Source organism: Oryctolagus cuniculus, chromosome X (assembly GCF_964237555.1).
Source record: "Oryctolagus cuniculus chromosome X, mOryCun1.1, whole genome shotgun sequence".
Lineage (NCBI taxonomy): Eukaryota > Metazoa > Chordata > Mammalia > Lagomorpha > Leporidae > Oryctolagus > Oryctolagus cuniculus.
The window spans coordinates 62919338-62944181 of record NC_091453.1 but is presented as its reverse complement, the minus strand read 5'-3'; the positions used below and the strand labels follow the sequence as shown (position 1 = coordinate 62944181).

The window sequence follows — 24844 nt, the reverse complement described above, 5'->3', positions numbered from 1 at the left end:
GATTCAAGACACTATTCACCATGCATTTATTTCAAATCGAGAGACTTCCTTTAGCATATTCTTATAGGATATAAGTCATTCGGCTTCTATATATATCTGGAAATATCTTAATTTCATTCTTATTTTCATTTTAGAAATGTATTAAACTTATTTATTTGAACGGCAAACAAAAAGAGACAGAGATATTCCATTCCATGGTTCACTCTTCAAATGTTAGGGCTGGGCCAGGACAAAGTCACGAGCTGTGAACTCAGTCTAGGTCTCCTCATGAGTGGCAGGGACACAAGTACTTGAGTCACCCCTGCTGCCTTCCAGAACACTAGTAGGAAGCCGGAGTCAAAAACAGAGCCAGGACTTGAAACCAAGTGCTTTGATAAGGGATGCAGGTGTCCCAACTGGCAGCTTAACCACACACTAAAAGCTCATGCTTATCCGTATTTTTGAAGTATAGTTTTACAAGATCTAGGACCCTTGGTTGATAGCTTTTGGTTTGGTTTGGTTTAGTACTTAAACATACAATTTCATTGCCTCAACATCTAGAAGATTTCTGCTGGGATTTCTGTTACACATCTTCTTGGAAATCTGTATGTGATGAATCATGTATTTATAGTGCATTCCAAATCACTTTTTACAGCTGGATTGCATCTTGAAGTAGGTTTCTTTGTGTTTTTCCTTACACTGCGTTCATTGTTACCTGAATATGTAGATTTATGTTTTTCTTTAAAAATATGAAAAAATTTAGCCGTTATTTCTTCAAATGAAATGTATGCCTTTTCTATCTAGCTCATCTCCTTCTGAGACCCCCATCATACATAGTTTATTTCCCCTGATGGTATACAATAAATCTCTCATATTCTATTAACTTTTCCTTTTTTTTCCTCTTCAGACTCAATAATTTTAAATCACTTACCTTCAGGATGAGTGATTCTTTTGGCTTTTTGAATTTGTTGTTAAACTCTCTTAATGATTTTTTCCCAATCCCATTATATTTTCCAGCTTTAAAATTTCTTTTTGGTTGTTTTTCTGTAATTTTTATCTCTGTGTTCATATTGTCATTTTGTTCATATATCATTTTCTTGATTTTCTTTAGTCCTTTGTATTTCCCTTTAGCTTTTTGAACAGAAGTTTCCCATGCTTTATAAAGGTTTTTGTCTAGGAAATCTGATGGCTGCTTCTTCAGAGAAATATTCTAGAGATTTATTTTATTGGTGTGTTTGAAGTACATTTTCCTGTTTCCTTGTTTTAAAAACTGGATACTTGAAAAAGCTACCAATTGTCCCACTCTTTATGGGCTGATGGAAAATGTTTTCACTAATTAATAGAATCCCTGAGCCTTGTTATCTGTTAAATAACTTTAGTCTTCTGAGTTTTTTCTGGGCCTGCTTGATGCATGAGCCTGTCCATGTGCTTTTTTTTTTCAATTTGTCCTGTGTACAAGGCTGCTTTTCAATGCTTTTATTTATCAAAGAATTTAACCCTATGTTCTTTTCAGTCTCTTAAATGTTATATTGCATTCCTATACTTGTAATGTTTTCCTCCAAAAGTCCACTGTTTTACAGTTCCCATGTGGTTTTCATGTGCTGAAACAGCTGCCATGTTTTCCATAGCTTCTTTTTTTCCTACCAAAGAAATTTTTATTGAAGGAATGCAAACTTCATGCATTTTGTAAGTACAACTTTAGGAATAGAGTGATTCTTCCCACCATATACACTCTCCCACCCACTCTCCTACCCTTCCTCTTCCTCCCTTCCCCATCTCCAGGCCCATTCTCCACTAAGATCCATTTTCAATTAACTTTATACACAGAAGACCAGCTCTATACTAAGAGTTCATCAATTTGCATGAAACAAGCAAAAACTAAAAAACAAAACAACAAAAAAAAGAAAAAGCAAAAAAAAAAGCCCCTTGGTCTTCAACAGTCAAGATAGGAGCTGTTTAAAGTCATTCCTTCTTGAAGTTAATACCACTTTTTTTAGAAACTTAATTAACTTTAAATATGAACAAAGAATGATACATCTGTTGTAAGCACTTAGGCATAACTGTAATAAAACTCTTTGAAGACATAGGCCCTGCATGGGAAGTTAGTGCACAGTGACTCTTGATGCTAATTTAGCAATTAACACTCTTATGTATGACATCAGCGATCACCTGAGCTACTTGACATGAGCTGTCTAGGCTATGGAAGCCTTTTGAATCCAGAAACTCTGTCAATATTTAGACAAGGCCATAAGCAAAGTAGAAGTTCTCTTCCCTTCAGAGAAGTACCTCCTTCTTTGATAACCACTACTTTCCACTGAGGTCTCACCCACCAAGAAGATTGGTCATGTAGGACACTTTTTGCCACAATGTCTTGGCATTCCATGCCTGAAATGCTCTCATGGGCTTTTCAACTAGACCAGAATGCCTTAAGGGCTGATTCTGAGGTCAGAGTGCTATTTAAAGTGATTGCCATTCTATGAGTCTGCTGTGTGGACTGCTTCCCATGTTGGAGCATTCCCTCCTTTATAATTCTATCTATTATTATTACCAGACACTCAATCCTATCCATACGATCACTTTAACACTTAAGATGGTATTTTTACCACCCAGCCTAAGGGGATTTGGGGTCCCATGGCAACTTTTTAAATTGTACTCTTGTAAGTAAATCCATAGGAATGTATGCAGAACTATACAATTTTACAGTTACAAACTTCATATACTTCAATATTAGAACTTTAGGAACATGGTGATTCTTCCCACTGTGCCTGCCCTCCCACCCATATTCCCACCTCTCTTCCTCCTCCCTCTCTTATTCCCACTCTTATTTTTTACTGAGATCTATTTTCAATTGACTTTATACACAAATTTAATTCTGTGTTAAGTAAAGAGCTCAACAAATACTATAAAAAAACTGTTCTTCAATAGTCAAGACAAGGGCTGTTCAAATCATTGCTTCTTAAAGTGTCAATTTCACTTCTACAGATTGCTTTCCATAGCTTCTGCCAGCTTGAGACCCAAACTATGTCACCATTTCCCACGTAAGCTCTGAGTTGGTAAAAGCAGAAAGTTCTTCAGACATCCTATAGAAAAGATTGAAAGTGTGTTCTACTCTTCTCCTTCTATCTCAAGTGAGAAAATTGAGAGATGGGATGCTTATTCCTTACCATGCCAAGAAACTTGTAGGCAAGTGACAGTAAAAGTACCAAAACAACCATTTTAAAGGTGACTCTCTCTTGATTATGTGTTTGCATGGCTGCTAGAGGACTCTGAGTGGGTTCCAAAGTTCCTATAATGTCATTTCAATCACTTTATAGTTTATTAAAATGTTTCTATGCAGTAATTAGGGCCTGGAACTTCAGAGTCTGCCATTTTTCTTTCATCTGAGTATCCATTTTCAGATGGTCATTTAAGAGATAGCTAGTCAGTTAACAATTGCAGTCATTTAACCATTGCAATAATGATACTGATTGGTTCTAAATAAATTGTTAACACATAAAGCATTGTTATATTATACAAAATACAAATAATTAAAAATCAGGCTTTAAATTCTGAACACAACTTGTGGCTCTTTGTTATTAGTACATGATCAGGAACAAAGCTTTCAATGTTTTCACTTGTTAATTACATTTTCATTTGTAAAAGAACTTCAACACAACTGAATGACAAGGAGGATTTTCCTCAAATCTTTTCTCTTCACTGAATGACTGCTTTATTTTGAGGGGTTCTAACACTTTTAGATAATCTTTTTACCAGCTTACTCAAATGAATTTTCAGTGTGGCTGTAGCAAATAAAATGTCAAGAAGTTCTAATAAACTTGCCACGTCAGAACCTTTTGTTCCTTCACTCATTTGTAAGTTTTCTATTTTTTTTCCACTGTTGCAACTTTATCTAATGTAAGTATCTCATAAGCATAAAGTTCTTTTCCTTTAGATTTTATTTCTCTTCTCTTGCTTTAATAGTTCCCCTATTTGCATTTGCCATCCTGTTTGCTTTTTCTGAGCTATGTTAGATCTTAATTTCTGCATGTTTTTGGCGCCTGAATGTTGCTATTTCTCACCACTGTTTCTCTCATCTAGTAATTTCTCCTTGTCTTAGCACTAGAGCAAAAATTCTTATGTTAGCAGATCTTTTGAAGAAAGCAGGAGAGGGAGTTAAGGGAGGGTGAGAAACAAGGGGAACACAGGATAGGGCTAGCTGCAAGTTGGTCTCTGGCCAGATGATAAAGGACTGGTGAGAGTCACAGTGGTTACTTTCATGACCAATCTTCTGGTCTTTCTGTCTGGGACTGGCCAGATTAGTTTGCAACTTCATCCAGCTTTCTCAAGGCCATTTTCTGGAATTCCCAAGCTAGCATTATTTTACTGTTAAGTTAAACCAGAGTCTGATTAGTTGCAAAGTCAGCAGGTCGCTTTTGTTAAACAAAATGATCATTTGAGCTACTGTTGTGCTATGACTATTGCCATGAAGTGTTGTTATTACAGTCATATTATGACTCTGCTATGCATTTTATCTTCATATTACAGGCAGAAAACTGGATCCAGTAAAGGCTAAGTGACTTAACTAAAGGCAGTTCCTGGAGGTGGAAACTATGTGTAGCTGACCTGATACTAAGGTTCTTAATCAATTTGCTGAGCTAGGAATCTGGGGAGGCCAGAGTGAAGTCCATTATAAAGGGACTCAAAATTGATTGTATAACTTAGACAACCAACAAAACAAACAGCAGTCAACACACATTACACACACACAGGTGAACTCAAATTCCCTCAAACAATAAAATAAGCACAATATTAAGGTAGAAAAAAAATTCTGTTTTCCAATTGATTTCCCTTGTAAGATTCAGTTACGGAAAGAAGAATATTACTTAGTAATACCATCTGCTTCTGTCATTTGCACTACCTTGTCTCTCTGGACAGCTTAGAGGCCAGGCACGTGTGGACAGTTGATAGCCCCTGTATCCAAAAAGTTCATAAAAAGCTTTTCATGGAAACAAATTAACATTTGACTAGCATACAATTCAGCTTGTGCTGCATTTAGTTAAGAGTTTTGAGACCTAAATTAATTTCCCCATCTCCTGCAATGCATTTACAGCCCTATGTTACTTTGGACCTGAAAATTTACAAAGCTGGTATAAAACAAAGACGTTGTATTACTTATAAAATGCCTCATTATATGATATAATCTTATTATCAATTTATAGGAAATGCAGAGAACAGAGAAATATGTTAGGTTATGTCATGGAAATGCAATATGTAAAATCCATGCTGTAGGACACTTCAGAAAAAAAGTCTAGTATCTGAATTGCAAGGAGGAAAAAGAATGAAATCGAAGTCCATAGATTGAAAGAAACTTAAAAGAATTATTAATGTAAGTCAAAGGAAAACATAGGGTTTAGGGATAAACACAAGTCTATAAAGATAAGTAAAGAAGTAATGATTGTAATTGTGAAGGATAGTAGTTACCCCTAAGTGAGTAGATACCATACAGGGCTTTTACAAATCACCACAAATACAGTGGTTTGACTCCTCACTGCTCTGTTGCCCATCTAACGCCTTGCTAATTCACCTGGGAAGGCAGCAGAAAATGGCCCAAGTACTTTTTGGGCTGTGCTATCCACCTGGGAGACCAGGGTGGAGTTTCAAGATCCTAGTTTTGGCCTGGCCCAGCCCTGGCTGTTGCAGCCATTTGAGGAGTGAACCAGCAATGGAGGATCTCTCTCTCTCTCTCTCACTCTCTCTCTCTCTTTCTTTCCCTCTCCCTCTCTTTCTGTGTCTGTTACTACGCCATTCAAATAAATAAGTAACTGGGACTTGTATAGTGGTACAGCAAGTCAAGCTACAGCTTAAGACCCTAGTATCCCATATTGGAATACCATTTCAACTTCCAGCTACCTGGTTTCAGATGCGGTTCCCTGCTAATGTGCCTGGGTAGGAAGTAGAAGATGGTCCAAGGACTTGGGCCCCTGCTAGCCATGTGGGAGACCAGGAGGAGCTCCTAGCTCCTGGCTCCATCCTGGACCAGCTCTGGCTGTCGTAGGAATTTGGATAAGGAATCAGTGGCTGACAGATCTCTCTCCCTCTCTCTGACCATTTGCCTTTCAAATAAACAAGTTAATATTGCTAAAAAAAAAACGAATCTTTAAGAACAATAAAATAAAATAAATATGTTTTACATTTTGGGAGGCTGGATTTCCGAAGGGCATTTTAGCCCCATAAGGGGCTAAAATCAAGGGACCGGCAGAGCTATACTTACTTCAGAGGTGGTAGGGAAGGATCTTTTCCTTCTTATTCCAGGTTTTTGGTGCTCCATTATGTTTCTTGGCTCATTGCCCCTTCCTCTATATTCACGACCAGCAGTGTAGCATCGTTTCTTCTCTTGGACATCATGCTCCTGTCTTATAAGGACTCTGTGATTACATTGGACACACCTGGACTATTCTGGATACCACCTCAAGATCCTTAATATAATCACATCGCAAAGTCCCCCTTTCCATGTAACCTAACAAATTCATGGGTTCTGAGGAGGGCATTATTCAACCCACCACAAATGGCTAAAAAAGTTTTATATCCACACCTTGGAAGTTATGAGAGTATATCTTAGATTTAGGATTAGAAGATATAGCAACAAGTACACATACACATACACATGCACATGCAAGACAGCAAGTTAAATTAGAATTTTAGGTAAAGAATATTTCTAGTATATCTGAGGCAATATTTCATGCATACTTTTAATAGTGAGGATTATTTATTTGAATTTAAATTTAAGGGTGCTATATTCTTTATATGTCAATTACATTTATATTCACATGCATTTGTTTTATGTAGCATTCGGTATAAATATTACAAAAAATAAAAAGTTAGAATAGAACCACTCCAGAATTATTTCTTTTTTCCTCTCAAGAATATTATTCCTCCGCACAACTGCCAGAATGCTTTCTTGTAATTATTAGTTTATCTCCATGGCACCTCATCAAGTAAACCAAACCTCACCAAGCTACATAAAGCAAAATTTACTTCCTGTACTTTCCAACACATTGCATTGCTTCATTTTTCTTCGGAGAACTTATTATTTGAAAACAACTTAAAATTTTATCTGACCAATAATATAATGATAGAACTTAATGATAGCCTGGCAGTGGAGCAGACATCTTGCAGTGATTTCAATGAAAGTCGTTTTCCAAAGTCAATTGAGTGAGATAAAAGAATAAATGTGGGCCGGCGCCGCGGCTCACCAGGCTAATCCTCTGCCTGCGGTGCAGGCACCACGGGTTCTAGTCCCAGCAGGGGCTCTGGATTCTGTCCCGGTTGCTCCTCTTCCAGGCCAGCTCTCTGCTGTGGCCCGGGAGGGCAGTGGAGGATGGCCCAAGTGCTTGGGCCCTGCGCCCGCATGGGAGACCAGAAGAAGCACCTGGCTCCTGGCTTCGGATTGGTGCGGCTCACTGGCTGTGTCAGCCATTTGGGGATTGAACCAATGGAGGGAAGACCTTTCTATCTGTCTCTCACTGTCTAACTCTACCTGGCAAAAAAAAAAAAAAAAAGAATGAATGTGTTCCATGATAACTTCTTCCAACACCTGTAACCATCTCTGTTGCACTTGAACTGGACATTGCTGTTTATTAAAAAATAAATAAATAAATAAATACCCTGATGTAAAGCTAAAACAAAACTCTGGAGATAAGTATTAGGCCCTAAAAGACGAAACTGAATCCCTTCAGATAACATGTTAAAATGTAATAACATGTGGGATCTAGAAGCAGGAAATAGCTCACTTTTGCCACGTTTTCTCATTTGAAAGAACTATGTGCTTGGTCATGCATCTTAAAAAGTCAGAGACCAAAGCAGGCAGTGTCACACAGGAGAGAAAGGGAAGCTTGTGCTACGTATCTTTGAGGTAATATTTATCTTTTGGTTTACAAATTGTTTGAAAGTTTGCCAATTAGTCACGCCTCAATACATGCTTCCTGTAGTTAAGTTTTGACTACATGGTTTAATACATTTTGATATTTGGGACAATTTTCTTGGTTTTTCATACTACTTCTAAGTTGCTGTTCATAACGCTCTGTATTTCATGTGATAGTACTTTGAAATTAAGTGCATATTAATCTGAGTATCTGATTATTTGACAATTGTCATTTTGATGAGTTGACGGTTTATCTCCCACACATCATTAACATAACCAAGATTCATAATATTCCCACAGTACACCTCTTGTGATAGAATAATTGTAATAAATTACTGTCAACAGAGTGTGAATGATAAGCTTTACTTTTACATTACTTAAAACTAATAATACATTTCACATTAAATTGAATTATGTGTTTTTCTCAGAAATTTTTTCCCTTGATCAGTTTGAGTTTCTAGGACAAAATTTTTTTTTTTAAATGACATAAAATTTTAATAATAGAATGATATGCACCCAAGGTCATATTGTAAAGATTTCAATTTTATGAATCTACATATAGGTTGTTAAATAGATTGTCAGTTTCACTGTCAATTATTTTTCTAAGTAAAATAATGACCTGTAGAACATCACTGGGCGTTATAATTCACACATAATATTTCTGTTAAGAGACTGACGCTGTGGCTCAATAGGCTAATCCTCCGCCTTGCGGCGCCGGCACACCGGGTTCTAGTCCCAGTCGGAGCGCCGGATTCTGTCCCGGTTGCCCCTCTTCCAGGCCAGCTCTCTGCTGTGGCCCGGGAGTGCAGTGCAGGATGGCCCAAGTGCTTGGGCCCCCACCTGCACGGGAGACCAGGAGGAAGCACCTGGCTCCTGGCTTCAGATCAGCGTGATGCGCCAGCCGTGGTGGCCATTGGAGGGTGAACCAACGGCAAAGGAAGACCTTTCTCTCTGTCTCTCTCTCACTGCCCACTCTGCCTGCCAAAAACATAAAAAATTAAAAAATTAAAAAATTCTGTTAAGAGTATATTTTACTTAATATTTCCCTTCATAATGTGACACGTGTTTAATGCTCAAATAAACCTTGTTAATTCATTGGATGCTAACAAAAGAAATGTACAGTAATGTCTCTTTCAAGTTAAGTACCTTTTGGGTCTTTTTTTATTTTTAATTTTTTTAAAGATTTGTTTATTTGAAAGGCAGAATTACAGAGATGTAGAGGCAGAGGCAGAGAGAGAGAGAGAGAGAGAGAGAGGGGTCTTCCCTCTGCTGGTTCACTCCCCAAGTGGCCACAATGGCTGGAACTAGGGCGATCTGAAGCCAGGAGCCTGAAGCTTCTTCCAGGTCTCCCAAGTGGGTGCAGGGGCCCAAGGATGTGGGCCATCTTTCTCTGCTTTCCCTGGCACATTAGCAGAGAGCTATGTAGGAAGTGGAGCAGCCTTGACACGAACCAGTGCCCATATGGGATGCCGGTGCTGCTGGCAGCAGCTTTAACTGCTACTCCACAGTGCCGGCCCCACCTTTTGGGTCTTTTCCTTGGTCTGTGCATGTGACAATGCCACTAACATGGGTATTCTAGTTTGTATATTATGTTGCATTTTATTTGATAAAATCTTTTCTGGTTCATTATGGAAATAGACTCAATAGCTTCAGATTGTGATGTACTCTAAAAATTCATCTGTTTTTTGAGTACATATATTGAAGTCTTGATCAGGTCCCTAGCATGAACATCCCTGGTAAGGTCAGTGCTGTGATTAATATTTCAAGTCCCTAAGATCTGGGGCCGGGATTAAGACATAGTGGGTAAGGCCGTTGCTTGTGATGCTGACATCCCCTTTGGGTGCCTGTTCATGTCCCTGCTGCTCCATTTCCTATATGGTTCCCTGCTAATGCTCCCAGGAAAGCAGTGGAAGGTGACCCAAGATCCTGGACCCCTGCCACCCATGTGGGTGACCCAGATGAAACTCCTGGCTCCTGGATTCAGCCTGGTCCCAGTGCTGGCTATTGCAGCCATCTGGGGCATGAACCTGTGGATGGAAGCTCTCTCTCTCTCTCTCTCTCTCTCTCTTTCTCTCTGTCTCTCTTTCTCTCTGTCTCACTCTCTCTCTGTAACTCTGACTCTCAAATAATTAAATAAATCATTAAAAAAAATAAAGTCCCTAAGATCTAACCCTTCAGGTTTTTTTTTATTTTTTTTTTTATTTTTTGACAGGCAGAGTGGACAGTGAGAGAGAGAGACAGAGAGAAAGGTCTTCCTTTGCCGTTGGTTCACCCTCCAATGGCTGCCGCGGCCGGCGCGCTGCGGCCGGTGCACCGCGCTGATCCAGTGGCAGGAGCCAGGAGCCAGGAGCCAGGTGCTTCTCCTGGTCTCCCATGGGGTGCAGGGCCCAAGCACTTGGGCCATCCTCCACTGCACTCCCTGGCCACAGCAGAGAGCTGGCCTGGAATAGGGGCAACCGGGACAGAATCCGGCGCCCCAACCGGGACTAGAACCCGGTGTGCCGGCGCCGCAAGGCGGAGGATTAGCCTACTGAGCCGGCGCCGGCCGTAACCCTTCAGTTTTACAACTTGTTATAATGGTACGCCTTTCTATATGATCTCTGCTGTGTTATGGAAAAAAAACATAAGGTGTAACAATGCAGATTCTAGTAAAGATAATTTAAATAGAATCGGTGAAGTACTAGGTCATGAAAGCTTAAAAGAGCAATTTAGAACCTAAGAACGAAGAAAGGACAGCTAACCTGTAGGAAACATAGAAATACTGGAAAGGCGGCAGAAACAGCTTTTCCGTGAATTGAATAACTTAATAGGTTTTTGCTGATTCTTCTTCCTATGATTAATTATACTTAGGATTGATCTATACAAGGAATAGCTACATGAATCTGTGTTTCAATTTGGCGTGCTAATGAAATGTGAAAAGTCAATCACATTGTCTTGCAATATCTTTACACCTCCAAATTGGTTATAGGGAATATGTCTATTTGTGTAGCATGGTTTAGAAAAGCTCCCTTACTATTATTCAGCAGTATACCAGCGTGCTGTGCTGATCTGAAGCCAGGAGCTAGGTGCTTCCTCCTGGTCTCCCATGGGGTACAGGGCCCAAGCACTTGGGCCATCCTCCACTGCACTCCCGGGCCACAGCAGAGAGCTGGACAGGAAGAGGGGCAACTGGAACAGAATCCAGCGCCCCGACCGGGACTAGAACCCGGTGTGCTGGCACCGCAGGCAGAGAATTAGTCTAGTGAGCCATGGCGCCAGCCCATTAGTGTACTTTTAATAAAGCAGTACAAGAACAGATAAAAGGATATTTTTTGTAAAACTATATCTTGATGTAATCATATTCTACTCCTGTGCATCTGCGTATTACCTCACTGTACCTGGTAAGACCAGGGATGTGTACAGAGTTGTGACATTTCTAAAAAGAATGGTTTCCATTTCTAAAATGCAGTTTCTTTAAATAAATGTGACTGCAACCAATTGAGTGGTGTAGTTACTTATCGCAGTTACTTGCTTAAAGGTAGAAAAGGATAATTTGAACTCTTAATCAAGAACTTAAGGTTAATGGAGCTGTGAAAGAGGAGGGCTATTTGAAAGCCACCCATGCCCTGGGAGCGTCAGTCTCCTTTACCATACAAGGTGGTGAGATTGTGTTTTCTGTTTACCGGAGGTCACACTGTGTTACCCTTTTTCTCCAAAACAATGCTATTTGCTATGTCATGTCTCAAAACAGGAGGCCAAAGTCTATGTTTCTTAATCAATTAGAAAGAGTAAACTAATCAAAGATAATGTACACCTTCAGTGGAAATTCTGGGAGAAGGAGAGCCATTTTACCAAAGTTGTATTTTTTCCTTCTGTAAGAATTCAGAAGCAAAATGAAAATAATATAATATTTCTGTCTACTTATGAAACTATTATCATAAAGAAATATACTCTCATGAAATAATAAGCCAGAATCATATTTACTTAGGAGCAATTATGAAATTCAAATATGAAACCCATTTCTTTCATTGGGGGAAGGTTTGTGTTTCTAATTTTATGAGTCTCAAAGGATTCAAAGGTTTTCAATCATCTCCATATGAGAATATATTCACTAATAACTTGAATTAACTCAAATTGCATTTTCTGCATTATTAGCCACAGTATAACAACCCTCATCTGCTGTAACTAAATGATCATTCATTTCTTTCCACTTTTGCTGCAAATAGACTCTTCCTGAAGGTTATGAAAAAAGTGTCTACGATGGTATTTATTTGGGAGGGTTTGCGGCCTGAAGATAATTCTTTAATAGCTTTATTATTATGCTCTAATTCTCAAGTGCATTTGCAAGAGAAACTTTTAATAGATTATTGCCCAAAACATCTGAAAGTCCAGTTTGGCGTATGAACTAATTTTGATATTGAATCAGTTGTTGCCAAACTTGTTTTAGCGTCCTAATTTTCTCTTAGGACGCCATATTACTCAACTTCTCCTGTCCTATTTCACCTTCAAGATGACAATACCACCTCACAAACTAAGAACTGCTGTTTCCCCACATTTCTCAGCTCTGCCTGCTTGTTATATTCTATTTTACCCCAGGCACTCAACAGTGTAGAATCCCATTGCAGGCTTCTTCAGAAGTCTCATGAAAATACTGACAGTTCAGAAGAAATGAGAAGAATAAAAGAACAACCAAACCAAGCTCAATGTACGACATTGGGCTTAATGAAACTTCTAGTCAGAAACTACTAAGCTTCAAAACAAAAAAGAGGAGCTAGTTTATAATGTATGTTGTTTCTTCTTGAACAATACCTAGTAAGATTTCAATTTATTTTTTGAAAGAATATCCTCCTTAGATTTTTGCATGTGTGGTCTTCTTGGGGAAGTTAAAATTTCTAAGAGTCTTGAGTGAAGGAGAAATTATGTTTCTGTCTAAATACTTGGTAAGGTAGAATTTTCACAATATTAAAGTAACCACAAGCATATATCACAAATTGTTTTCCATCAATGTTTTTAATTTGCCATTAAAATTGGCATTTAATTAGCACAATTAAATGAACATATTCTGAAAATAATAGGAATTACCATCAATGCACACTTTTTATGTAGTAGCTAGTATAAATCCTATAGTAGATGCTTTATATATGATAATTCATGAATGCTCCAATCAGTTCTGTAAGGAAGACATCATTTTTCTAAGTAAGGATTGTAGAAATAATTAAGTTTGGAATATGAAAAACACATCTATCTACAATTTTAATTAGTTTGCTTTTAAGGGATTTGATCACAATGAAGGGGAAGATATTTTGAATGCTTAAGCAGTAACACTCAGGTCAAAGTTGCTGTTATATCTGCTTGTATTTTCCCTAAAAATAGGCAAAATTATAATTCTGTGTCACTCTGAATTTCTTTGCCTTTTTAAGTATGTTCTTTCAATCTGGTTTCTAGTCAGAATAATGTAGACAGATTTGTAAATAATAAAGACACAAAGACACTCTAATTCTGCAGTTCTAGAGGTGTTCCGACAAATGTATTTGGAAAATAGCTGTTATGATAAAGTCAGTACAGAGAATAATATTACCAGAGACAGTAGATTGTATCCCATACTCCCATTTTCATATAATGTCTTACATAGTCTTTAGTTCAGAGTTTCTTAAGTTATTGTCCATAAGACTCCAACTATAATAATAATAAAAAACCTCTTGGAAAGTTATTACAACATACAGGTTTTTGGGTGTCAATGAGACCTACAAAATCATACTATGGGGAGAGTACCTAAGCATTTATATGTTGAACAAATTCTTTAGTTCTTATGCCCAGTAAAGTTTGAGAACAATTAATTTAGTTAACAGTATAGATATTAAAGTAAGATGAATTTGGACTTGAATGATAATGTTAGTACTGACTTGCTTCCAAGGCCTCTATCTCTCATATGTCATTGCCAATATTGCTGTTCACAGTGATCTTTTAAAATAACTTCCTACTGGTTATATAATGCATACTTACTGAAAAAAAAAAAAGCTCAGACAAGTAGCTGTTTGTTAACCTATGGATCCAGAAAAATGAAAGTCCCTTAGTAAATACTGCTATACTCTCCAATCATCTATACTGCAGGGCTGAGTTGTTGAACTGACAGACATTTTGCTTCATTTGGTCACAAATCTGCTGCTAGGATGTATTCTCCCGTCCTTCATTCAAAATGTGTTCGACATTTGTACACTGCTTATGAAAATGTTCATGTTACCCTCTCTCTAAGGTCATTGCTCACAACATCATGTAAAAGACAATGAAGAAAAATTGGTCAAAAATATGGTTTGGGGCTGGCCTTATCACACAGTCGGTTAAGCTGCCACCTGTGACACCAGAAAGTTATGTTAGAATGCCAGTTCAAGACCTGGGTGCTTCACTTCTGATCCAGCTCCCTGCTAATGTATCTGGGAAGGCAGCAAAAGATGGCCTAAGTACCCTGCCACTCAGATAGAAGAACTCAGATGGCATTTCAGATTCCTGGCTTTGGCCTATCCCAGCCCTGGTTGCTGTAGCCCTTTGGTTAGTGAACATGGGGATGGAAGACCCATTTGTAGCTGTCTGTCTCTTTTTGTCTCTCTGATGAATAAATAAATACATATACAAACCTCTTTTTTTAAAAAATATGCTTTTTATTCTTCTCTTAGCCCACTTATAAAAGAAACCATAAGATATGAGGCTTCTGAGGTTGGCGTTGTAGTGTAGTAGGTTAAGACTCTACCTGTGGTGCCAGCATTTCATCTGGGCTTTGGTTCGTACCCTGGCTGCTTTTCTTCTTATCCATCTCTCTGCAAATGGCCTGGGAAAGCAGTGGAAGATGGCCCAAATGCCTGGGGCTCTGTATCCACATGGGAGACCCAAACGAAGCTTCTGGCTCCTGGCTTTAGATTAGCCCAGCTCCAGTCATTGCAGCCATCTGGGGAGTGAACCAGCAGATGGATGACCTCTCTCTCTGTCTCTATATCTCTCTGTAATGTCTTTCAAATAAATAAAATGAATCTTAAAAAAAAACTCAAAAAAATATGAGGCTTCACATCTGTTCATGGAGGCTAAAAGTATAATTAACAATTAAATGAACATCTACTTTGAAAGTACTGTACAAATCAGTAGAGTGGCCAGATTTCTACTTAGCGTGTTGATTTGGTTTCCAAATTCAGACTACACAATGCTCAAATTAAAAATATCAGCTCATTAGGAGTTACTTTGAGATGCATCTTCTGGAATGACAGAAAGTGAAGGCATGATTTCCAAAATGCGGACTTTAAGCTACCTCTGTAAGTCAAAGTAAATCAGATGCTTTTAAATATGCCAAACCATGGGTTTCTCTCAGAGGCAGTGAATCCCTGTAGTGTGAGCCTGGATATGTGCATTTTCACAAGCAGAGGCATGGTACATTCCCATGTGAGGATGGCTGGCTGCTGGCTAGAGCATACAGCATGAGAAGTACCTTTGGATGAATCTTTGCCAAGCGCCGCCTCTCTCACTTCCTAAGTGTGCCCATGGTGTGCACCTCGCCTGGGTATCATGCTCCTCCTTTCTGTGACCTCTCATCCCCTACCTTCAGGTAGACACTTGCCTTTTCTCCTTTTCTCCTTACCAAGGAAAGGTCTCTCAGTGCTGTGTCACTATCACAAGCCCCTACTCTGTGTCTTCTGAATGTGTGTAGGACAGTTATTCAATTGGCAACCCATTTGTCACTTCTCTCGCCCCATACTTTTCGTCCTCAGCTTTCTGAAACAATATAGCCTCTGGTTGCTTTCCCTGGTTTTCATTACCATCAGACTGAGTCTCTGTTCTGATCTTCCAGAGTCAATGTGCTCGGTATTTTGTAAATAACCTTGGTTCTACCCTTATCAGTAGAACTAGAATAGCACTGAGTTGGGGCTGGCACTGTGGCGTAGTGAATAAAGCAGCCACCTGCATCCCATATGGGCATCAGCTCAAGTCCTGGCTGCTCCACTTCTGATCCAGCTCTCTGCTATGGCCTGAGACAGCAGTACAAGATGGTCCAAGTGCTTGGGCCCCTGCACCTGCATGGGAGATCCAGAAGCAGCTCCTGGTTCCTGGCTTTGGATCAGCCCAGCTCCGGCCATTGTGGCTATTTGGGCAGCGAACCAGCAGATGGAAGACCTCTCTCTCTGCCTCTGCCTCTGCCTCTCTGTAATTCTGCCTTTCAAATAAATAAATGAATTCTTTTAAAGAAGTAGCATTGAATTTCAAACTAGCTCTTGGAAGCCAGTCAGAATTTCCAAAATCAAGATGGAAGTAATAGGTAAATCCAAAATAAGAACCAATAGGAGTGAAGGCATGAAGATTGTCCTGGGAACCAGTATAGTGCTTGAAGTACTGTAAACATTTTCTCATTGTTACCCAAAGCATGACCTTTGCATATATTGCATAGAATCACCAGCAACGCTTATTTAAAATGCAGATTCTTGGGCAGGCACCGTGACGTAGTAGGATAAGCCTCCACCTGCGGCTCCATCATCCCGTATGGGCACTGGTTCGTGTCCTAGCTGTTCCTCTTCTGATCAAGCTCTCTGCTTATTGCCTGGGAAAACAGTTGAAGATGGCCCGGATGCTTAGGGCCCCTGCACCCACATGGGAGAACCTGAATAAGCTCCTGGCTCCTGGCTTCAGATTGGCCCAGTTCTGGCCTTTGCGGCCATTTGGGGAGTGAACCGGTAGATGGAAGACCTCTCTCTCTCTCTAGCTCTGCCTCTCAAATAAATAAATAAAAAAATAAATAAGCTCTTTAAAAAAATAAAATGCAGGCCGGCGCCGCGGCTCACTAGGCTAATCCTCTGCCTAGCGGCGCCGGCACACCGGGTTCTAGTCCCGGTCGGGGCACCGGATTCTGTCCCGGTTGCCCCTCTTCCAGGCCAGCCCTCTGCTGTGGCCCGGGAGTGCAGTGGAGGATGGCCCAGGTGCTTGGGCCCTGCACCCCATGGGAGACCAGGAAAAGCACCTGGCTCCTGGCTCCTGCCATCGGATCAGCGCGGTGCGCCGGCCACATCGCGCTGGCCGCGGCGGCCATTGGAGGGTGAACCAACGGCAAAGGAAGACCTTTCTCTCTGTCTCTCTCTCTCACTGTCCACTCTGCCTGTCAAAAAAAATAAATAAAAAAAAAATATAAAATGCAGATTCCTTTACTTCCTATCAAATCTACTGTCTCAGAATCCTTATGGTTGAGGCTAAAGAATCTTCAGTTTCACAGATTTCCTTGACTTTTCTGTGGAAAAGTAGTGATTGGAAAAGACGTTCTAACCAGGGGATTCCAATTCAATCCCATCAAGGTGGCATGTACCAATGCCATCTCAATAGTCCAAGTGATCAATTTCTGTTCACAATTGATCATAATGAAAGGACTAAGAGCCAAAGGGATCACATAAACAAGTCTAGTGCCTGCTAATACTAACCGATAGAATAAATAAAGGGGAGAGTGATCCAACATGGGAAGCGAGATACACAGCAGACTCATAGAATGGCGGATGTCCTAAACAGCACTCTAGCCTCAGAATCAGCCCTAAAGGCATTCAGTTCTGGCTGAGAAGCGCATGAGAGTATTTCAGGCATGGAAAGCCAAGACACTCTGGCAAAAAAAAAAAAAAAAAAAAAAAAAAAAAAAACAAACCTAAATGAAAGATCTCTGTGAGTGAGATCCCAGTGGAAAGAACAGGTCTTCAAAGAAGGACATACCTTTCTCTGAAGGGAGGAGAGAACTTCCACTTTGACTACGACCTTGTCTAAATAAGATAAGAGTCGGTGAACTCAAAAGGCTTCCATAGCCTTGAAAACTGATGACTGGAGCATAGGGAGATTACTGATGCCATAAACAAGAGTGTCAATTTGTTAAGTCAACAACAGGAGTCACTGTGCACTTACTCCTCATGTTGGATCTCTGTCCTTAATGTGCTGTACATTGAGATTTAATGCTATAACGAGTACTCAAACCGTATTTTTCACTTTGTGTTTCTATGTGGGTGCAAACTGTTGAAATCTTTACTTAATATATGCTAAACTGATCTTCTGTATATAAAGAGAATTGAAAATGAATCTTGATATGAATGGAAGGGGAAAGAGAGCGGGAAAGGGGAGGGTTGCGGGTGGGAGGGAAGTCATTGGGGGGGGGGAAGCCAATGTAATCCATAAGCTGTACTTTGGAAATCTATATTCATTAAATAAAAGTTTAAAAAAAAGGAAGAGATGTTCTAGGTTTATGTATTCAGAGAGGGGATCGCACTGCCCAAGATCACTGATTTCACAAAACTTTGACAGTCGATGAGTAGATAAAATTTAAAGCCAACATTGTAACTAAAATCTTTTTTCTGTTGTTAATGCAGCCATCAGCCTTTGGTTAGGTTGCAAATTCATGATGATACACACATACACATACATATACATACATATATATGGTTACATAGATAGCTAGATGCAAAATTGCATATAGATGCATTTGCATACATGGAGTAAGAGTAATATAGAAAACATATATTTTAAAGTCCTAGGAGCAGTGACATCCCAACAACCAGCAGAACTCTCATTGTTCAGATTTTTGTCTCCAGTAGCGTTTCTCAATAGAAGCCAGAACTCCTTGCAGAAATCACTGTCCAAGACTATAGGAGGAAAAATGCAATATCAACTTGGAACATTTTATTTGCCAGAAATAAGGAAAGACTAGAATATTAAAATGGGACATGGGATGGTGTCTTTCATGGCAGCTCAGACTGCACGCCTTATGCGAGTGTCTAGGTTTGATGTCCACCTTTCAGCACTGATTACAGCTGACTGCTAAAATATACCCTGTGAAGCAACAGTATATGGTTCAAGTAGTTGGATCCCTGCCTTCCACGTTGGAGACCTGGGTTGAGTTGCCAACTCTTGTTTAAGCGACGAATTCAACCTCAGTGCAGTCCTGGCTTTTGGAGGCATTTAGGAAATGAAACAGTAGATGGGAACTGTCTCTCCCTCTTTCTGCCTGTTTCTCTCTCTCTCTCCTTCTTTCTCTGCCTCTCAAATACATAAACATTTTTAAAAAAGATGTAGGCATGCCAATATGACAAAGAGTCAACTTGAAAGAGATTGCAATTATCAAGGCTGGAACAATCTGAAGAATATAATATTGAACAATATTATTTCATTTAACCCAAATAATAAATATTCATGAGCCCATGCTTAAATAAGTAACTATTTTAATAAATAAATGGGAAAGAATGGACAATGTTCTTTGTAGGCTAATTCTGAATTCTGACTTCTGACTAATAAATGTAAAAAGAATAAGAGAAAAAAGCACCATTAGATGCCACAGTAGTAATTGCTGCAGGCCGTATCTATAGATGAAGACAACCATAATTGGTGGGAATCGGGGCCAGTGCTGTGGTACAGCCAGTAAAGCCACTGCCTGCAGTGCAGGTATCCCATATGGGAACCAGTTCGAATCCCTGCTGCTCCACTTCCGATCCAGCTCTCTACTATGGCCTGGGAAAGCAGTAGAAGATGGCCCAAGTCCTTGGGCCCCTGCACCTGTGTGGGAGAGCTGGAAGAAGCTGCTGTCTTCTGGCTTCAAATCAGCGAAGCTCTGGCCATTGCAGCCATCTGGGGAGTGAACCAGCATATGGAAGACCTCTCACGCGCGTGCGCGCGCGCTCGCTCGCTCTCTCTCTGCTTCTGCCTCTCTGTAACTCAGCCTTTCAAATAAATAAATAAATCTTAAAAAAATAAATCAAAACCATACAGAGGGATTTGAGGAATATTTTATTTGCATAGCCTCAAAACACTTCCCCAAGACATGCAAATATTTACTAGCTACTATGGTCAGTTTTTCTTTTAAAAATTTATTTACTGAATGATGTATTGGTTTGTTGATTTAGTTGCCAGGAAGAATGACAAGAGAGGGAGAGATTGATAAAGATCTTCCATCTCTTGGTTCACACCCCAAATTGCCACAGCAGCCAAGATTGGGTCAGGCCAAAGACAGCAACCAGGAACTCCATCCAGGTCTCCCACATGGGTGTCAGAGGCTCAATACTTGGGTCATCTTCTACTGTTTTCCCAGGCACATTAACAAGAAGGTGGATGAGAAACAGAATAGCTGGAACTCCAACTGGCATTCATATGGGATGCTGGACACTGCTGTGTCACATTGCTGGCCCACCTGTGGTGGTTTTATAATATATCCATAAAACCTTTTCCAATCCTTCCTAAAAAAATTGTGGAACTTATTTCACATTTCCTTAAGTATGGATTGGATTTACTGACTCACTTCAGATAAAGTTTGTAAAGAGAAAAATGGTAACTTTACATTGCATAAAGCCGGTAAACATCACTTAATCATGATACAATTTTAATTTAAAACATGACAACTGATGTTGATATGTAACACAGATATGATGTGATGAGAAGGGACTATTACACTGATGTCCTTACCAGTAATATATGTCGATCCAATTATTGAAAGAAAACACCAGATAAACTCAAAATTGAACAACAGTCGATGAAATACCTAACCAATAATCTTCAAAAGTGTCACAGTCATAAAAGACATAGAAAGACTGAGGCACTATCACAAATTGGACAAGACTAGGGAGCTATGTGAAACTCTAGATTGGATTTTGGATAAGAGAAAGACTATTAGTGGAAAAACTAGTGAAATCTAAAAAGTCTTTTGTTCAGTCAATAGTAACATATCATTGCTAAATTCTTAGATTGGATAAATGTACCATAAATGTAAGATATCAGCATTAAGGGAAGCTCCACAATGGGTATGTAAGAGACTTGTTTACTGTCTTGTAACTCTTACATAAACATAAAATTATTTTGTAATAAAAAAGCTAAAAAGGCCTTATAGGATAATCATGCAGTGGACTACTAAACAGTAATAAAAAACAAATACTGATAGATGGATTTTTAAAAATTGATCCATTTATTTATTTTAAAGGCAGAGAGAGAGAGAGAGAGAGAAGCAGAGAGATCTCCCATCCATCCACTGGTTCATTCTCCAGATGTCTGCATGCCTGCCACAGCCACAACTGGGAGAGAGTGAAACCAGGATCCTGGAAACCAATCCAGGTTTCCCACATGGGTGGCAAGCATCTAACTATTTGACCCATCACCTGCTGGTTCCCAAGGTGCACATTAGCGGGAATCTGAATTTGGAAGAAGAACTCAGGCACTCTGGTATGGAATGTGGGCATTCCATGCAACATCTTAACCAATGTTGCAAACACTCACCCCAGTAGACATGTTTTCAAGACATACACTGTGGGGGGCCGGTGCTGTGGTACAGTGGGTAAAGCTGCCGGCCTGTGGTACCAGCATCCCATATGGACACTGGTTCAAGTCCCAGCTGCTCCACTTCTGATCCAGTTCTCTGCTATGGCCTGGGAAAGCAATAGAAGATGGCTCAAGTCCTCCCTACACCTGCATGGGAGACCCAGAAGAAGCTCCTGGCTCCTGACTTTGGATTGGCGCAGCTCTGACCGTTGCAGTCATCTGGGGCGTGAACCCAGATCTTTCTCTCTCACTTTCTGCTTCTGCCTCTCTGTAACTCTACCTTTCAAATAAATCAATCTTTAAAAAAAAGACACATGCTCTGTAAAAAGCCAGTCTCAAAAGAAAATTCCATTTATATGAAGTTCTAGAACAGGCTAAACTAATATGTGGTTATGGAAATCAGAACAATTGTCAATGGGAGTGAGAATTGACTGAATCAAACTTTCTGAAATGATTTGGATTTTTATATCTTGACTTAGGTATTGGTGCAATGTATGCATATATCTGTCAAAAATCATCATACGTACTCTTAGGATGTTTGAATATCACTGTATTTAAATTATACATCCATATAAAATATTCACTAAATGTTATGCTTTTAGCAGAATGTGAAACCTACAAAGTGTTGGCATGTTTGAAATTTATATCTATTTCTATATCCTGCCTCTGCTCCATGTACATTAAGAAACACTATTTCCCAAGTCTCTTGTCTGGTTAGCCAACCAAAAGTATATTTTCACCTTGGAGCAGTATTATGAGATCCTTCCCTCAAACTACTAAGCTTCTTTCAACCAAATGACTACTACTGTGTTCCACTCTCAAATTCATCCTTGGATTTCTGTTTAGGTAAATATTTTCTGAACTTACAGCTTATTACTATTGTTTTCCTTTGATTATAGCAAACCCTCCCATACCCCTATTTCTGACTGTCCTACCATGTCTTATCCTACCAAATCATTATGATAAAATGTCAGGTTCATTGGTTAACAGTAAATTGTAAATTACTAACAATCACAATTATTTTTGACAATCACTCTATTATGAGTTGTACATATATGAAAGATGTCCTGGTCATAATATGACTGTCAATTTTGGCTTGTTGGTAAAATATTTTTATTTGTGAAGATGCCATGATTTGAATTGTGTTCACAGCCACTACCGCACCGCTGTTGCTCCCTAATGCCAGTGCCGCCTCTGGCTCCCTGAGCTCCAGCCGAAGGAGAAGAGGGGTAAGTAAGGAGGTCTTTATACCACGGCTCATACAAAGCAGACTGCCCGCAAATCGACTAGTGGTAAAGCACCCAGGAAGCAACTGGCTACAAAAGCCGCTCACAAGAGTGCGCCCTCTACTGGAGGGGTGAAGAAACCTCACTGTTACAGGCCTGGTACTGTGGCACTTTGTGAAATTAGACGTTATCAGAAGTCCAAGGAGCTTCTGATTCGCAAACTCCCCTTCCAGCGTCTGGTGCAAGAAATGCTCAGGACGTCAAAACAGATCTGCGCTTCCAGAGCGCAGCTATTGGTGCTTTGCAGGAGGCCAGTGAGGCCTACCTGGTTGGCCTTTTTGAAGACACCAACCTGTGTGCTATCCATGCCAAACGTGTAACAATTACGCCAAAAGACATCCAGCCACATACGTGGAGAACGTGCTTAAGAATTCACTATGACGGGAAGCAGTTCATTTTCAAAAAAAAATTTTTTCTCTTCTTCCTGTTATTGGTAGTTCTGAACATTAGATATTTTTTCCCATGGGATAAAAAGGTACCTAAGTATATGATTGCGAGTGGAAAAATAGGGGACAGAAATCAGGTATTGGCAGTTTTTCCATTTTCATTGTGTGTGGAATTTTAATATAAATGCGGGGACGTAAAGCATTAATGCAAGTCAAAATGTTTCAGTGAACAAGTTTCAGCAGTTCAACTTTATAACAATTATAAATAAATAAACCTGTTAAATTTTTCTGGGCAATGCCAGCATTTGGATTTTTTTAAAACAAGTAAATTTCTTATTGATGGCAATTAAATGGTGTTTGTAGCATTTTTATCATACAGTAGATTCCATCCATTCACTATACTTTTCTGAGTTGTCCTACATGCAAGTACATGTTTTTAATGTTGTCTGTCTTCTGTGCTGTTCCTGTAAGTTTGCTATTAAAATACATTAAACTATAAAAAAGATGCCATGATTTTCTTTGTATAGTGCAACAAACCACAATGTAAAATGCAGCAACTCAACACTGCAATTGTGTACACCTTCATTTGTACACTTGAAAACATCTCGCTAGATGGGTGCAATTGCTGAACAACTATGAGAATCATGATGCTTCTTAGACATTCCCATTGTAATTCATCATTCGAGATATGCATGTGTCTAAAAGAAATTAATGCTTAATTGCTGCATAACCTGAATAATTTAGAAATGTGAATTAGCTCAAAAAGCAAACAAGTGTGTGTTCATTAACTTCTTTGTTATCACCATCTGCTTAATTTAAAAATTGGGTTTTACTGAATGACAGATTGCTAACTATATAAGTGATTTTCTTAATGGAAAAATGTCTATTGCAATAAAGGTCAGTATCTGATAAAACTTGAATTTATAAATAAATATGTTATCTAAATAAATACTAGTATTTTTGAGCTCATAAGAAAATCAATACTAATATATGAAATCTATAGTATGAAACAGGTTATTTTTATGTCATCTGAAGAAAAATCATATGTATTAGATGATACAGCAATTACAATGTACTGTTGCAATTTCAGTCTTTAATATTTTTAATTATTTTATTCTTATTTTTTTTCTCTTTACATAGTAAATTTTGTATATTTGTTAAATTATAACTGAAAAAACAATTTTGAAATTTTACCCAGGGTTGGAAGATATAGCAATAAGTGGTTTGGGAGTCTTGTAATCTAAAAAAAAAAATCATATCATTTAATACATTTAAAACCTGTAGAAATGATTCATATCTTGGAAATTCTTTCAAATGTTTAATCTCTCAGAAATCAAAGTAGAAAGTAATTGGTAATTTTTTAAAAAGATCCTTGTAAACATTATAATAGAAAAAGAGGTTTCATATCAGTGGTATTATAAAACAATTAAGTCATTTTCTGTTATTAAGGAAACCAAAACATGCATATTTAAAAAATTGATATAGAACAGAGGTGTAAAATTAGATTAAGTTCATGAAAATGCCAGCAGGTATACATGTAGTGTATGTATGTGTGCATGTGCACATAGAAGGCTGTTTTTATGTTACCTAATGACTTGCTGTAACTAGGAGAGATATTTCAGTATCAGCCCATATATGTCTGTCTATGTCATACTATACAGTATTCCAATGTATAAAAGTGTCAAAAGCGTATAGTGTGGTGCTGGCACAGTGGCGTAGCCTGTAAAGCCACCACCTGCAGTGCCGGCATCTCATATGGGCGCCGGTTCAAGTACTGGTTGCTCCACTTCCCATCCAGCTCTCTGCTGTGGCCTGAGAAGGCAGTGGAGGATGGCTCAAGTCCTTGGGCCCCTGCACTCGTGTGGGAGATCAGGAGGAAGCTCCTGGCTCCTGGCTTTGGATTGGCCTAGCTCTGACCATTGAGGCCAATTGAGGAGTGAACCAATGGATGGAAGATCTCTCTCTCTCTCTCTCTCTCTCTCTCTCTCTGCCTCTCCTTCTCTCTGTGTGTAACACTA

General features: G+C 39.2%; 1 pseudogene; it reads left to right on the top strand.

The window, feature by feature from the left end:
* Positions 1 to 22808, top strand: part of LOC100354564 (histone H3.3A-like) — a 55547-nt pseudogene extending 32739 nt beyond the window's left edge.
* Positions 22809 to 24844: the final 2036 nt, after the last annotated feature.